This window comes from Malaya genurostris, chromosome 3, assembly GCF_030247185.1.
Source record: "Malaya genurostris strain Urasoe2022 chromosome 3, Malgen_1.1, whole genome shotgun sequence".
Lineage (NCBI taxonomy): Eukaryota > Metazoa > Arthropoda > Insecta > Diptera > Culicidae > Malaya > Malaya genurostris.
In genome coordinates, this window is record NC_080572.1 from 124,574,792 (window position 1) to 124,590,123 (window position 15,332).

Genomic DNA, 15,332 nt, shown 5'->3' on the forward strand with positions numbered 1-15,332 from the left:
ACAAAGAAATCATTTTACCGTACGTTATGCAGGTACCGCAGAGCACAAGCCTCGCTCAGCTCGTTGTCGGTCATTTCCATGTCTTCTTTCTCACACAACGGTTTCAAGTCAAGACCTGAATTTTGAACTTGGCTTTATAAAAGACATAACTCATACTCCTAAATTTTTTCATTCCGCTCGAGTCAGGTAAATCCATTAAAATGTTCCGTAATATAATAACCGATCTGAAATTTATTTTGTTTACATTCATCTTGCCTTCGATATGCAGTAACCAAGGTTATGGTGACTGTTATTCAAAATCAATAAATAAATCAACTTGTGCTGCCAGTTTAAAAAAATTCACTAACGTTTCCGATTTGACATTGCCAGTTACTGAGGGGTAGTTAAATTTACGATACAGTTTTGATAGACGAGTGGCAGGTCGTGTCGTCGACCAGACACTCCGAAGAAAAAACAGCAATAAAACTGTTTGCTAACGATTCACCGTCAGTTACCACAAATCTAGCGACCCCTTGTAAATGATAAAAATAATCTTCTCGAGCAACACTGTTTAAGTTACTATGGACTAGTTACCAAGGAACCCCAAAAAAATTAACATGTTTTGAAAGCGGTGGAATAGTTCTATTAGTGTTAAACTTTGTCCAAATTAAGCAGAAATGCATTTAAATGAACTCGATTTTCGCAATTTAATCGAAACTATGGATGAAACCAACGAACGAGGACAATGATCTGCTTCCAGCGATTCATCCGTACACTTCAACTGCTAGCTTTTCTGGGCAATAGAATTCGGTGTAGTATGCCGGTGTCAAAATTGCTGGTTGATTGCGCAGCAGTGGAAACAGTATTTCACCTTGTTGGCCACTATTCGAGAATTACTAGTGGAATTCCACAAAGAAATCATTTTACCGTACGTTATGAAGGTACCGCAGAGCACTAGCCTCGCTCAGCTCGTTGTCGGTCATTTCCATGTCTTCCTTCTCACACAACGGTTTCAAGTCAAGACCTGAATTTTGAACTTGGCTTTATAAAAGAGATAACTCGTACTCCTCAATTTTTACATTCCGCTCGAGTCAGGTAAATCCATTAAAATGTTCTGTAATATTATAACCGATCTGAAATTTATTTTGTTTACATTCATCTTGCCTTCGATATGCAGTAACCAAGGTTATGGTGACTGTTATTCAAAATCAATAAATATATCAACTTGTGCTGCCAGTTTAAAAAAATTCACTAGCGTTTTCGATTTGACATTTCCAGTTACTGAGGGGTAGTTAAATTTACGATACAGTTTTGATAGGCGAGTGGCAGGTCGTGTCGTCGGCCTGGTCGTGTCGTCGGTGTTATGGTGCACTAATGACGAGATTTGTCTGTGAGTCTGCAGATTTCGTACATAGTGCTGCAGACATTTTTTGTTGTGCAGACTTTTGCTTTTGAAAATCTAATTTTTCGCAGACTGCCGTTAAAATTTACAGACTTTTGAAATTTCCGCGACCTTTTTTTTGCTCGCCAAGTCAGTTTAGCGTGTCATACTTTATACAAAAATAAAGACATACTTGCTAACTGCAGAATTTTTTCGGATATACAGACTTTTGTAGCCCTGTCTGAAGATATTTGAAATTTTAACCTGGCATCTCTGATACTGATGCAAAAAGGATGTCTTGGTTTTTTCTTTGCTTAAACGACCCTGGTGACATTTTCCTGGTATACTTGTTGAAGTTTCTATGCCCGATGAAAAATGAACGGCGGCCCTAGTGAAAAATGGGAGGCCAATACGTTTCCTGATGAAAACAAAACAATATGTAAAAGGGATTCACACGGAGCATCAGGCGATTATCACCGGCATGGAACGGTCACTGAACAACAACATTAATTGTAAGCAATTCATATGGAGGGACACTACTGTCGTTTTCGCTTGATGCCAAACCTAACCCAGTTTCCACCCTAACTGCTGTCAAACCGTTTGTTTGAAGCTAGTTTCGAACCTAGTTTTAACGTTGTTGAACTGAAAATCGAGTCAGTTTCGAACCTGGTTGTTATACCAGGTTTGCTCTAACCCCCGTTGCTAAGTGCGAAATCAACACAGTTTCGTGAAGAGTGTTTATTTGGTGAAATTACCCTGGTTCAGTTTCAGTTTTCTCAAGCGAAAACGACATACGTCAAGTTCACGGAACATATTAACGTCGGGTACGTGTGCAATATTCGGCTAAAAAAAATTAAAAATTACGTCGACCGAAGTTGAATGATCGACTGAATCGTGTTTAAGGCATGCGTTTCCTGATGAAAACAAACAAATCTAGTTTGCATTTGTGATTGTAAGTGAGCTGTCAGAAATCCTAAGAGCAAATTCAGCAGCTGCAAGATTTATATGGGTGGTCTATAATGTAAATGAAACTGAAACTTCTTCTTCTTCTTCTTCACTTCTGGTGGCGTCACCTCACTTGAGATGACGCCGATTGATGGCACAGCGATTTAGCTATATTGCCAGTTAGTTTTCGTTTATAGTCCAATGGACTTTCTTTTCACTGGACTACAAGTAAAATCCTCGCTATGTGACAACGTGGAGTCACCGAAGTACGGATGAAAATCCTTTCTTTCTCGCGAAATACTCGAATTTGCACCGCACTAACACGATACGACGTGTTCACTCGTTGAGGGTTTCACCGGAAGTCCAGAAACTGAAACAAACGTATCACCAGCAATCCGTTTTAGTTTTATTTATTCGACCAGTTCTACTGTCAAATGTAAAACTGGTATACATTGCCGTTCTATTTTTTCTATATTTGAAACACAGATAAAACGCTGCTGGGGCTGCCAGTTTATTTTGTTATAATTTCTAGATTTAAATTTTAAAACTGACAAAAATTATGCATCTAGAACTAGAACACTCCTGAATATGCCCTAATGTAGCAGAGATTCTGATACCGCTTTGGTATCGATATATTTTTGGAAAAATGACCTGGCGACGCTGTTTGACTCACAGAATTAATGTCGTTTTCGCTTGAGAAAACTGAAACTGACCCAGGGTAATTTCATCAAACAAACACTTTTCACGAAACTGTGTTGATTTCGCACTTAGCAACGGGGGTTTGAGTAAAACTGATTTAAAAACCAGGTTCGAAACTGAATCCATTTTCTGTTCAACAACGTTAAAACTAGGTTCGAAACTGACTTCAAACAAACGGTTTGACATCAGTTAGAGTGGAAACTGGGTTAGGGTTGACATAAAGCGAAAACGACATAAGTATAGCTCCGGAATCCACGCATGTAAACATCGGAACAAAACATGTATCCAAATTTTATTTCAAAGCTTTCGGGTACGTAATTCAATTTCTCCAAGTTATTTCCGTCTTGGTAAATATGAAATAAAACTTAGTTCTGGGTTATAGCAACTGGACGTGATTCGACGGATGATCCTAAAACGCTCAGTGTTTCTTTCTCATTTCTTTTTTTTTCCAAGAAAAAAAAATGACATGCGCAATTTTTGTCCATTTACCATCGTATTAACAAGATATCCAGCTCTCACATTCCCCGAACAAATCATTGGCAACATCCTTTCAATTCCTGAAATCTCAGTAATTAGTAAATCTCACTTTGTTGCTTTTTCCCGAACATGCAGTAATGGTTATGACGAACAGACAGTGAATTTTTTGCTGACATTTTCGGTAATAATTGACGTTTGTCAAATTTGAGATTACCGAGACTACGCAATTTTATCTTTCACTGAGATGATTACCGAGTACTTGGTGGTGCAAATCTCGGGAATTATTTTGCAGAGATTCGGCGAAAAAAGGGTGTAGGAAGTTCCCTCTTAATTTCACTGATTAGCTGCAGGGGCCCAGAAAACCTAGTTTTATCGAAATGAAAAGTAATATGCTTTGTTTAAATTTTAGCTCACTTCTCATTTTGGCCTAGATATGTCGTTTTTATTAAATTTTATGGTTATGACGAACAGACAGTGAATTTTTTGCTGACATTTTCGGTAATAATTGACGTTTGTCAAATTTGAGATTACCGAGACTACGCAATTTTATCTTTCACTGAGATGATTACCGAGTACTTGGTGGTACAAATCTCGGGAATTATTTTGCAGAGATTCGGCGAAAAAAGGGAGTAGGAAGTTCCCTCTTAATTTCAATGATTAGCTGCAGGGGCCCAGAAAACCTAGTTTTATCGAAATGAAAAGTAATATGCTTTGTTTAAATTTTAGCTCACTTCTCATTTTGGCCTAGATATGTCGTTTTTATTAAATTCCATTGTTACAATCAAATTATTATCAAGTTATCACTGTTGATTCACACAAAGAAATATTATTGTACCAATTAAAAAGTCCAACATTGCTTTTAAAAGACATCAAAAAATCATAATTTCAACATAAAAAACTCGGCACAGTGTATTTTTAAGCAGAGGTGACTAAATGCATTCCAGCTTTCATTTCGATTAAGTTTCTTGTTTTGATGTAAACATTGGGTACCACGGTGATATCGCTTCTCGGAAAATTATTGATGGGATTTGTCGATTTATTGCTGGTGAGTGCTTTGTGATTTCTTTAATAATAGTTGATACGTTAATATTTTTAGCTTCATTCAGTAAAAACCATTCAAGCGAAGAGGTTGTGTTTCGATTGTACTGGCTCGTGAGTTAACGGCTGCTACCGAGACAATTCTAAGCTCCAGGTAGTTAAACTGCCCATAGCAAACGCAATATTCGGGGCGTTTCCCGACTGGAAAGCTAGCAACGAAGGCCATCCCGTTCATACGCACAGAGGTGTAGAGACACAGAGGTGCGAGAGCATAGAAGTGACGAGTCACAGAGGTGCCATCGCATAAAGGTGCGAAGACGAAGGGGTGCAAAGGCACAGAGGTGCTAAAGCAACCCAGTGCTGATCTACCAGGTACCAGAATTTGTACGCTGCGTAGGATCAAAAGAGACGGCATATATCGCGAGGTGCTACACTGCAAGCATCGCATTTGATCGCCACCAAGAGCAAAAGCACTGTACCTGGGGTCAGGTACAGCAAGTGCAGTGGTGTTCACAACGACGGCAGAGCAACTGAGATAGCAGTAAACGACAGAAGACTGCCAATTGGAAACAGCAAAAGACTGCCAATTGGAAATCGTTGGAAGAGCTTCACGTCGTTCTTCACGATAAAGGAACAGAGACATCAGCTACAAGGTAGATTTAATTTAATTTATTTTTTATTTCTTATATCTGAAATTTTACTAAACATAAGTTTTTATTTTGGTATTATTAATTTACAAAAAAAATTTAATGTAATGGATGATCTCATGGAAGATCATCCGAATCCGATTCCGGATACTAGTAAAAGTTTAAATACTCCGAGGGCTAAACATTATCCACAGGGTACCACTGGGCCATGGATAGTCTATCTTCGAAAAAAAGAAAAGATTTTAAACTTGATGCAAATTACAAAGGATTTGACATCACATTTCTCTGAAGTTAAAGAAATCTGTAAGGTTAATAGAGATAAAATTCGAGTTGTAGTTAACGACTTGAAACAGGCAAACGATATTGTAACCTGTAAATTATTTGCTATTGAATATCGAGTTTACATTCCATCGAAGGAGGTAGAAATTGACGGTGTTGTGACTGAAGCAAGTCTGACAGCAGATGATTTACTTAAAAATGGAGTTGGCCGTTTTAAAAACTCCATGCTTGAGGGAGTTAAGATACTCGAGTGCAAACAATTGTACTCAGCATCTATTGTCGATGGAAAAAAGTCTTATCGTCCCTCAGATTCGTTTCGCGTAACATTTGCCGGATCTGCATTGCCTAGCCATGTCTATATCGATAAAATTCGTCTTCCTGTTCGGCTTTTCGTACCGCATGTTATGAATTGCACGAACTGTAAAAAATTCGGACATACAGCTACTTACTGTAGTAATAAGTCCAAATGTATCAAATGTCAAGGGCCTCATAAGGATAATCTTTGCGATAAAGATGTTGAAAAATGTGTTTATTGTGGGGAAAGCCCTCATGATGATCTTTCAGTGTGCGCTGCATTTAAGCTGCGTAAAGACAAAATGAAGCTTTCTTTAAAAGCACGGTCTAAGCGCACATATGCAGAAATGCTCAAAACGGTCATACATGTCTCCCCTTTGGAAACCGAAAACGGTTTTTCAAATCTTGCGGAGCCAGAGGAATCTGACTCTGACGGAAATAGTGAAGATACCTCGTTTGTCACTCCTCAAGGGTCTGTTAAGAGGAGATTAACAAACCACAAAATACCAAAAAAGACACCTAAAATTATACCTTCAAAAAAAGATCCCCGTGTTAAAGCTAAAAAGCCAAATTTAAAACCAAAAACTGTGCCTCCTGGTTTGTCAAATTCACAAACCAATCCAGGAACTAGCTCAAGAAAAGACAATAATCCAGTGGGCTCCATTTCACATTCACCAACAGGATTACTGAAATTTTCGGAAATTGTAGAATGGATTTTCGCTGCATTCAATATTTCTGAACCTCTAAAGACCATCATAACAGCATTCCTTCCAATAGCTAGAACTTTTTTGAAACAGTTATCAGCTCAATGGCCAGCTCTTTCAGGTTTTGTATCATTTGATGGATAATTTATCATCCGCCGCAAATGATTCAATCACTGTCCTGCAGTGGAATTGTCGAAGCATCATGCCAAAACTTGATTCATTTAAAGTTTTGTTGCATAGTCAAAAATGTGATGTATTTGCTTTGTGCGAAACATGGCTTACATCAAACATAGCCTTAAATTTTAATGACTTTAACATTATACGTCTCGACAGAGACTCCCCGTATGGTGGAGTGCTTTTAGGAATTAAGAAATGTTATTCCTTTTATAGATTAAACATTCCTTCGACTTCTAGTATAGAAGTTGTTGCTTGTCAAATAAACATTAAAGGAAAGGACATTTGCATTGCTTCGGTATATATTCCTCCAAGAGCTCAAGTTGGACAACGACAGCTTAATGAAATTGTCGAAGCCCTTCCTGCTCCACGTTTGATTTTAGGAGATTTCAATTCGCACGGAATGATGTGGGGTTCCGTTTACAATGATAGCAGATCATCTCTAATATATAATATTTGCGACAATTTTAGCATGACGGTACTAAATATGGGTAGCATGACACGGATCCCAAGACCTCCTGCACGTCCAAGTGCATTAGATTTATCTCTTTGTTCGACTTCAATTCGACTAGATTGCACCTGGAAAGTATTTCCTGATTTACATGGTAGCGATCATTTACCAATCATCATCTCAATTAGCAGTAACAAAGGCATTGCTAATTCAGTTAATATTCCATATGATTTGACAAAAAATATTGACTGGATTAAATACCAAAGTAATATTTCAAGTGTCTTAACTTCAATGGAAGAGCTTCCCCCACTTGAAGAATATGACTTCCTCGTTTGTTCGATTCTGGAGGCCGCAGAACAAGCCCAAACCAAACGATTTCTTGGTCCATCGTCTAACAGAAGACCTCCAAATCCTTGGTGGGACAAAGAGTGCTCAGATGCTAAACACGCGAAACAAAATGCTTTCAAGACGTTTTTAAAACGAGGAGGAGGAACTCCTCAGAATTTTGAAAAATTCTTGGTTTTAGAAACCAAGTACAAGAACATACTTCGGGTTAAGAAATGCAGCTATTGGAGACATTTTGTGGAAGGTTTGTCAAGAGAAACCTCAATGAGCACTCTTTGGAATACGGCCAGACGAATGAGGAATCGTAACGTAGGAAATGAGAGTGAGGAGTACTCGAATCGATGGATATTTGATTTTGCGAGGAAAGTTTGTCCAGATTCCGTTCCTACGCATAGCATTGTTAGGGAGTCTTCTTCAAATGATGATTCCATTGATAGCCCCTTTTCAATGATGGAATTTTCCATAGCACTCATGTCTTGTAACAATAACGCTCCTGGATTGGACAGAATTAAATTCAACTTGGTGAAGAATCTGCCCGACCTCGCAAAAAGACGTTTGTTGGAATTGTTCAACAAGTTTCTTGAGCAAAATATTGTTCCACCTGACTGGAGACAAGTGAAAGTTATCGCCATTCAAAAGCCGGGGAAACCAGCTTCCAATCACAACTCATATAGACCCATTGCGATGTTGTCCTGCATCAGAAAATTGTACGAAAAAATTATTCTACGACGTCTCGACACTTGGGTCGAGACGAACGGTTTGTTGTCAGATACTCAGTTTGGCTTCCGTAGAAATAAAGGGACGAATGATTGCCTTGCATTACTTTCGTCTGACATCCAAATTGCCTTCGCTCAAAAGCAACAAATGGCATCTGTATTTTTAGACATTAAAGGAGCATTTGATTCAGTTTCCATTGATGTTCTTTCAGACAAGCTCCACCAACATGGACTCCCAGCGGTTATAAATAATTATTTGCACAACCTTTTGTCAGAGAAACGCATGCATTTTTCACATGGCGATTTGGCAACAATCAGAATTAGCTACATGGGTCTCCCGCAAGGCTCATGCCTCAGTCCGCTCCTCTATAATTTTTACGTGAATGACATTGACAGCTGTCTAGTAACCCCATGTACACTAAGACAATTGGCAGATGATGGCGTGGTTTCAGTTACTGGATCCAAAGCTATTGATCTGCAAAAACCATTGCAAGATACCTTAGATAAATTGTCCGTTTGGGCTGTTCATCTTGGTATCGAATTCTCTGCGGAGAAAACAAAGCTGGTCGTCTTTTCAAAAAAGCATGATCCCGCGCAACTTCAGCTTCATATGATGGGAAGAATAATCGAACAGGTTTTGACTTTCAAATACCTCGGGGTGTGGTTTGATTCCAAATGCACGTGGGGAGGACACATTAGGTATCTGATAACGAAATGCCAACAAAGAGTAAATTTTCTTCGAACAATAACAGGGTCTTGGTGGGGTGCTCATCCGCAAGATCTAATAAAATTGTATCAGACAACGATACTTTCAGTGATGGAATATGGATGCGTTTGTTTTCGTTCCGCTGCAAATTCTCATATTATCAAACTTGAGCGAATTCAGTACCGTTGTTTGCGAATTGCTTTAGGCTGCATGCATTCGACACATACAATGAGTCTTGAAGTTCTGGCGGGAGTTCTTCCATTAAAAGATCGATTTTGGGAGCTTTCATCACGCCTGCTAATAAGATGTGATGTGCTGAATCCCATGGTAATTAATAATTTCGAACGACTAGTCGAGCTTCGATCTCAAACAAAATTCATGACAGTATATTTTAACCATATGTCACAGGAAATCAACCCTTCAAGATATATTCCTATCCGTGTCAGCCTCCTAAATGTACCTGACTCAACTTTATTTTTCGACACATCCATGCAGCGCGAAGTGCGTGGAATCCCGGACCACCTACGCTCTATGGAAATCCCAAAAATATTTTCAAGTAAGTTCAGGCATATTAACTCTGAGAAAATGTTTTACACGGACGGATCGCGAATGGAAGAAGCGACAGGGTTTGGTATGTTCAACAATAATGTTTCGGCCTCATTCAAGCTTCAAGAACCTGCATCTGTTTATATAGCAGAGTTAGCAGCAGTTCATTATAGCTTGAATGTAATCGTCACATTATCTCCAAACCATTATTTCCTCTTCACAGATAGTCTGAGTGCAATTGAAGCCATTCGCTCAAACGCTGCTGGCAAAAATGAACCGTTTTTCTTGGGTAAAATAAAACAGTGTCTGAACGACATATTGAATAATAATTATCTAATCACAATAGTTTGGGTTCCGGCTCATTGCTCCATTCCAGGCAATGAAAGAGCCGATATTTTAGCCAAACGTGGTGCTATTGAGGGTGAAATTTATGAGAGACCGATTGCTTTCAACGAATTCTATAGCGCGTCTCGCCAAAGAACACTTGCCAGCTGGCAAGCTTCTTGGGATAAAGATGATCTGGGTCGGTGGATGCACTCAATTATTCCTAAAATATCGACAAAGGCATGGTTCAGGGGACTGGATGTGAGTAGAGATTTCATTCGTGTGATGTCCAGACTCATGTCCAATCACTACACGTTAGATGCACATCTCCTTCGAATTGGACTTTCCGAGACTAATCATTGTGCTTGCGGCGAAGGTTACCGCGATATTGACCATGTTGTTTGGACATGCGTGGAGTTTCGTGATGTCAGATCTCAACTAATAAATTCCTTGCGTACCCAAGGTAGACTATCCAATGTCCCAGTTCGCGACATTCTTGCTTGTCGTGACCTTCCATACATGAAACTTCTTTATCATTTCATTAAATCCATCGGAGTTCCAATTTAAATTTTATTTTATGTTAAACTGTTTTCTCTTCCATGAGTTCAACCAATAGCCAACTATAGGATATTGAATATAAGTGGTGAACTGATACAAACAATCCTGAAATAGTTATAAGATCATGTACAAAATAAATGTATTTTATTTAATGTAATTAAAATAGCAACTCGCTTGATAAAAACAGTGTTTAGATTAACTAATGAGTACCAACATACTAATATGATATTCGAAATGTATTAGGTTTAAACTACTATGTATTGTGGATGCCACGGCGAAGAAAAACTTATGTATATTGCCTATGAAATAAACGTATTTATGAAAAAAAAAAAAAAATATTTTTAGCTTCTCATCAAACTAAATTCATGCTACCAGAATGGTTGGCAATTTGTGGCGCGTTGGCAACATAGACACACATGTACATATTCAAATAAATGTGTATATATATATATATATATATATATATATATATATATATATATATATATATATATATATATATATATATATATATATATATATATATATATATATATATATATATATATATATATATATATATATATATATATATATATATATATATATATATATATATATATATATATATATATATATATATATATATATATATATATATATATGTGTGTGTGTGTGTGTGCAAATTGAAAAAATACTAAATACATTTATCATTAGTATTATAAGAAATTTTTTTTTAAATTTTGAAAGAAAAACCTGTTATTTCAAATGCGTTTACTACTTGCAACAAATGCAGATAGCTTTGTAACACATGGATCAATAAGTCCCGAGACTAACAATGGAAACAACATTTTTTTTGAATTTTTTTTTTATTCATCAACATAATCACCTTTTAGGGTGATACAATCGTTCCAACGTTTTTTACCTTTTTTTATATATATAAAAAATAGGTATAGAATTCGCTCAAACTTTAGAAAACTTTTCCGAGGCCCGGAGGGCCGAATGACATATACCAATCGATTCAGCTCGACGAACTGAGAAAATGTCCGTGTGTGTGTATGTGTGTGTGTATGTGTGTGTGTATGTGTGTGTGTGTCTGTATGTGTGTTGTCAACTAAGAGGTCGAGATCTCAGAGATGGCTGGACCGATTTTGATCAAACTAGTCGCAAATGAAAGGTCTCCCCGTCACCCAGAACGCTATTGAATGGTTTTGAGATCGGATGTTTACTTTTTGAGTTATGCGAAGTTTTATGTCAAAATTTTCAGTTTGTTGACAGTATCTGTCACATTTGACCTTGAAAACAGAATATGTTTCTATACTTAGATTCCACACTGTAATAGCAATCCAAAAAATGTTAAAATCCGTCCATTTTCAACGGAGATATCGACATTTTTGTATAAGCGACTTTTCCCCCTATTCCAGCAGTAGGAGTTTTGAGCGCTGTATGACAAAGCAATGATTGGGAGCAACGTGAAACACGATTTTTTATGCTGTTACATACAATAGTTTCTAAGTACCAAAAAGACTGTGTACCGCATTCTTTTTCATGACAATTTGCCTCGGACCGATTTTAGCACGGTTCGTTTTTGGCAACATAATCGTTCAAATATGACATATATAAACCAGATGATGGCAGAATTTTTTTTAATTATATTGTTTTAAACTACTTACAGCAATAAATGCTAAAAGAACATAACATCCATATACCATTCGAATCAGTTCGTCGAGTTCAGAAAATGCGTGTGTGACAAATAATTTCACTCAATTTTCTCGGAAAATTTCTTTTCTACAAATTCAGATTCATACGAAAAGTCGTATGCTCCCAAACAAAGTTCCTGAATTATGGTTGGTTCCGACCTATGGTTCAGGAACTACAGGATGATATGTGAAACGAAATCAAAATTGTGTAACTCATTCTTCTCGTAGATGGCTAAACCGATCTAAGATTCAAATGAAATCTAAGAATCATCTAAGATTCAAATGAAAAGTTTCTTGCTCTTCAGTCAGATCCAACTTCCGGTTTCGGGGATACAGGGTGATTGGTATAAAAATGTCTATTCCACATAAATTAATCAGGTTTATCGGGTTAGCAGATTTGGATAGCCGATAAAAAAATTAACTTTTTTCAGTTTTAGTGGTATTCAGTTTTCGATTCAGAAGGCACCTAAAAATTTAATTCGTGCTATGATTTCTCAAAGATGTCTACACTGATTTTCAAACATTTTGAAACAAATGTAAACTATACAGCTACTCAGGTCAATTTATCTGACTTCGGCCATACCGATTTTAGAATTCCGGTTCCAGTATAAAATCGTTTCTCAAAGCTCAATCGTTTTCTCAAAAAAGCCTAATCAAATTTCAGAAACAAAAATTCAAATAAAAAAAAAACTTATATACAAATTTAATTAATTTTATCCAATTATGACTTCCGGTTCTCGAATTACATGATGATGAATTTTTAAAATTCAAACCGATATAGAAGATGACAATCCCGAAAAGCTTCAAAGTTGGACTCAAAACTATTGTAACTTATTCGTCATATGGCCATACGTATCGGTTTGGTTTATGCTGGTTCCTGAATATCGGCTCTGGAAGTACCTTAAATTACCGTAAACTCTAAAGTGGAACTTACATATCATGGCATGTTTAATCGATTATCACACTTCTAGATTCAAATTCGATCCGATTTGCATTTTCGACATTACAGAGTAATGAGTGATTAAAATCTCAAATTGTCGCTTAAAACGACGATCATTAAAATAAAGTCATTAAAAATTTAACACCGAAGAATATTCATGCAAAAAACACATGCGGATTGATAAAAAAAAGGTATCATCTCACTGCTAGGTGGATTAAACACGTTTTTTTTCTTCGATAAACTGCTTTCTGAATCATCGACTCGTTGCTGTTTTTGTTCCATCGAAAGCAATCGCGGCACTCACTTGGAAAAAACCTTTTTCATGCTCAATTTTTCATGAAGGATAGTAAATACACTTCCATATGATATCTGTGTCATCTCAGCAATCTCATGGAGCTTCACTTTACGATCTTTCATTATAATTTTTGTCACTTCACTCACATTTTCCGGTGTAACGGCTTCCACATGTCTACCCGAGCGTTCCGCGTCATTTGTGTCGGTACGACCACGTTTAAACTCGGCGAACCACCGACAAATCGTTGCTTTTGATGGACAAGAGTCCGGATAACATTTTTCAATCCATTGTTTCGCTTGCACGGTGTTTTTACCCATTAAAAAACAATGTTTTATCAAAACACGAAACTCGGTTTTTTCCTTTTTTTAAACAAACTACAAAACGACTTTACTCCAACCTCGATAACTCAGCTGTTTCTGGTTGGATCGACTTAAAATTTCGACCCGTTTCAAGCAAAGGTTAGTACTCTAGAAAGACGTGGTTACTGGTTTACTACGAGCGCCATCTCTGCTTTAGTCTCGGGACTTATTGATCCATGTTTTATTATTATGCGTACACTATCATTCTTTTGCTGTTTTATTAATTGGATTGGATTGTTCTAGAATAACAGCAGCCATGTATAATACAATTAATAAACAATACAATGTATAATACAATTAATATGTACTGCTCAATTACGATTGAGTTATTTTTCAAATTTGAAATTCAAATGGTTGTCACTTCTTGTTCGGGAGATATAATTGCTTAAGTGACGTAACCCACTAATCAAACTTTTTGTCGACCTAATTTTCTCGGAGATAACTCAACGAATTTCGATTAACTTAAGGCTTATTTAAAAGCTGCTCGGCCATCCATAGAAGTTGACCATCAATGTCAACTTCCCTCTCTGAGCAGCCTAGATAGCCGTGTAGTGTCGGTAGCGGTTTCCCAACTGGCTAAGAATAACGCTACGGTCCACCTGTACCGATGGTATAAGTCCACCAAACAGGTAAGCCGTGTGGCATCCGGCGGAATTATTTTTTACCAAGAATTGATCCACTGGTTTCCTGTTCCATGTCGTAAAAGGCCACAAAAATAGGAACTCCTAAGTCAAGGTGTATTTCCGTACCGATGGCTGAATGGCTGCAGGAGGTTAAACATTGCAGTCGTGAACGGAATATCTTGGGTTTTTCCCTTACTGGATACACGCAATGCTTAGCAATCGACTTCTTTGTTCATCGCTTCGGCAAGCAGAGATTAGAAAGCTGAGTGTCTGTGGGTGTCCTCAAGGTGGTGTACTATCCCCACTTTTATGGAACCTAGTCGCTGATGGTTTGTTGAGGAAACTTAATAACCTTGGATTTCCGACTTATGGTTTTGCCGACGATTATCATATATTGATGACCGGTATAAGCATTACCACTCTCTTTGATTTAATGCAGCAAGCCCTGCGATCTGTTGAACAATGGTGTTGTCAGGTTGGATTATCTGTAAATCCGGGCAAAACATCAATGGTGCTTTTCACTCATCGTAGGATAATTACAGGAGCTCGTCCGTTGCAGTTCTTTGGTTCAGGGGTCACTGTGGTCGATCAAGTTAAATACGTCGGGGTTATTCTTGACTCAAAACTGAATTGGTCTGCTCACATTGACTTCAGGATTGAAGGAGCTTGCATGGCTTTCGGCCAATGCAGACGAGCTTTTAGAAAATCATGGGGACTCAAACCCAGATATATTCATTGGATCTACACAACTATCGTTAGACCAATTTTAGCATATGGTTGTCTTGTATGGTGGCAGAAAGGAGAAGTCGCGACAGTTCAGTCGAAGCTAAATCATCTCCAAAGGATGGTCCTAATGGCGATGACAGGAGCATTCACGACAACTCCTAATGCTGCTCTAGAGGCGCTACTGTGTATTATACCACTACATGTGTTCCTAAAACAAGAAGCATTATCTTGTGCATACCGTCTTACTGGCGCAGCTTGCAAACTTGCGCTCAGACAAAAGCATTTCTACCAGATTTAAATCTGAAAATGTCAAAGTGTCTACTGCATTTCTCCAAGTATCATTGCAGTATTCTGGTCAGAGCTCTGACTGGACATTGCAAACTCAATTATCACATGGCTACTATTCAACGTGCTGAGTATTATTCGTGTGATTTGTGTGAATGCGAT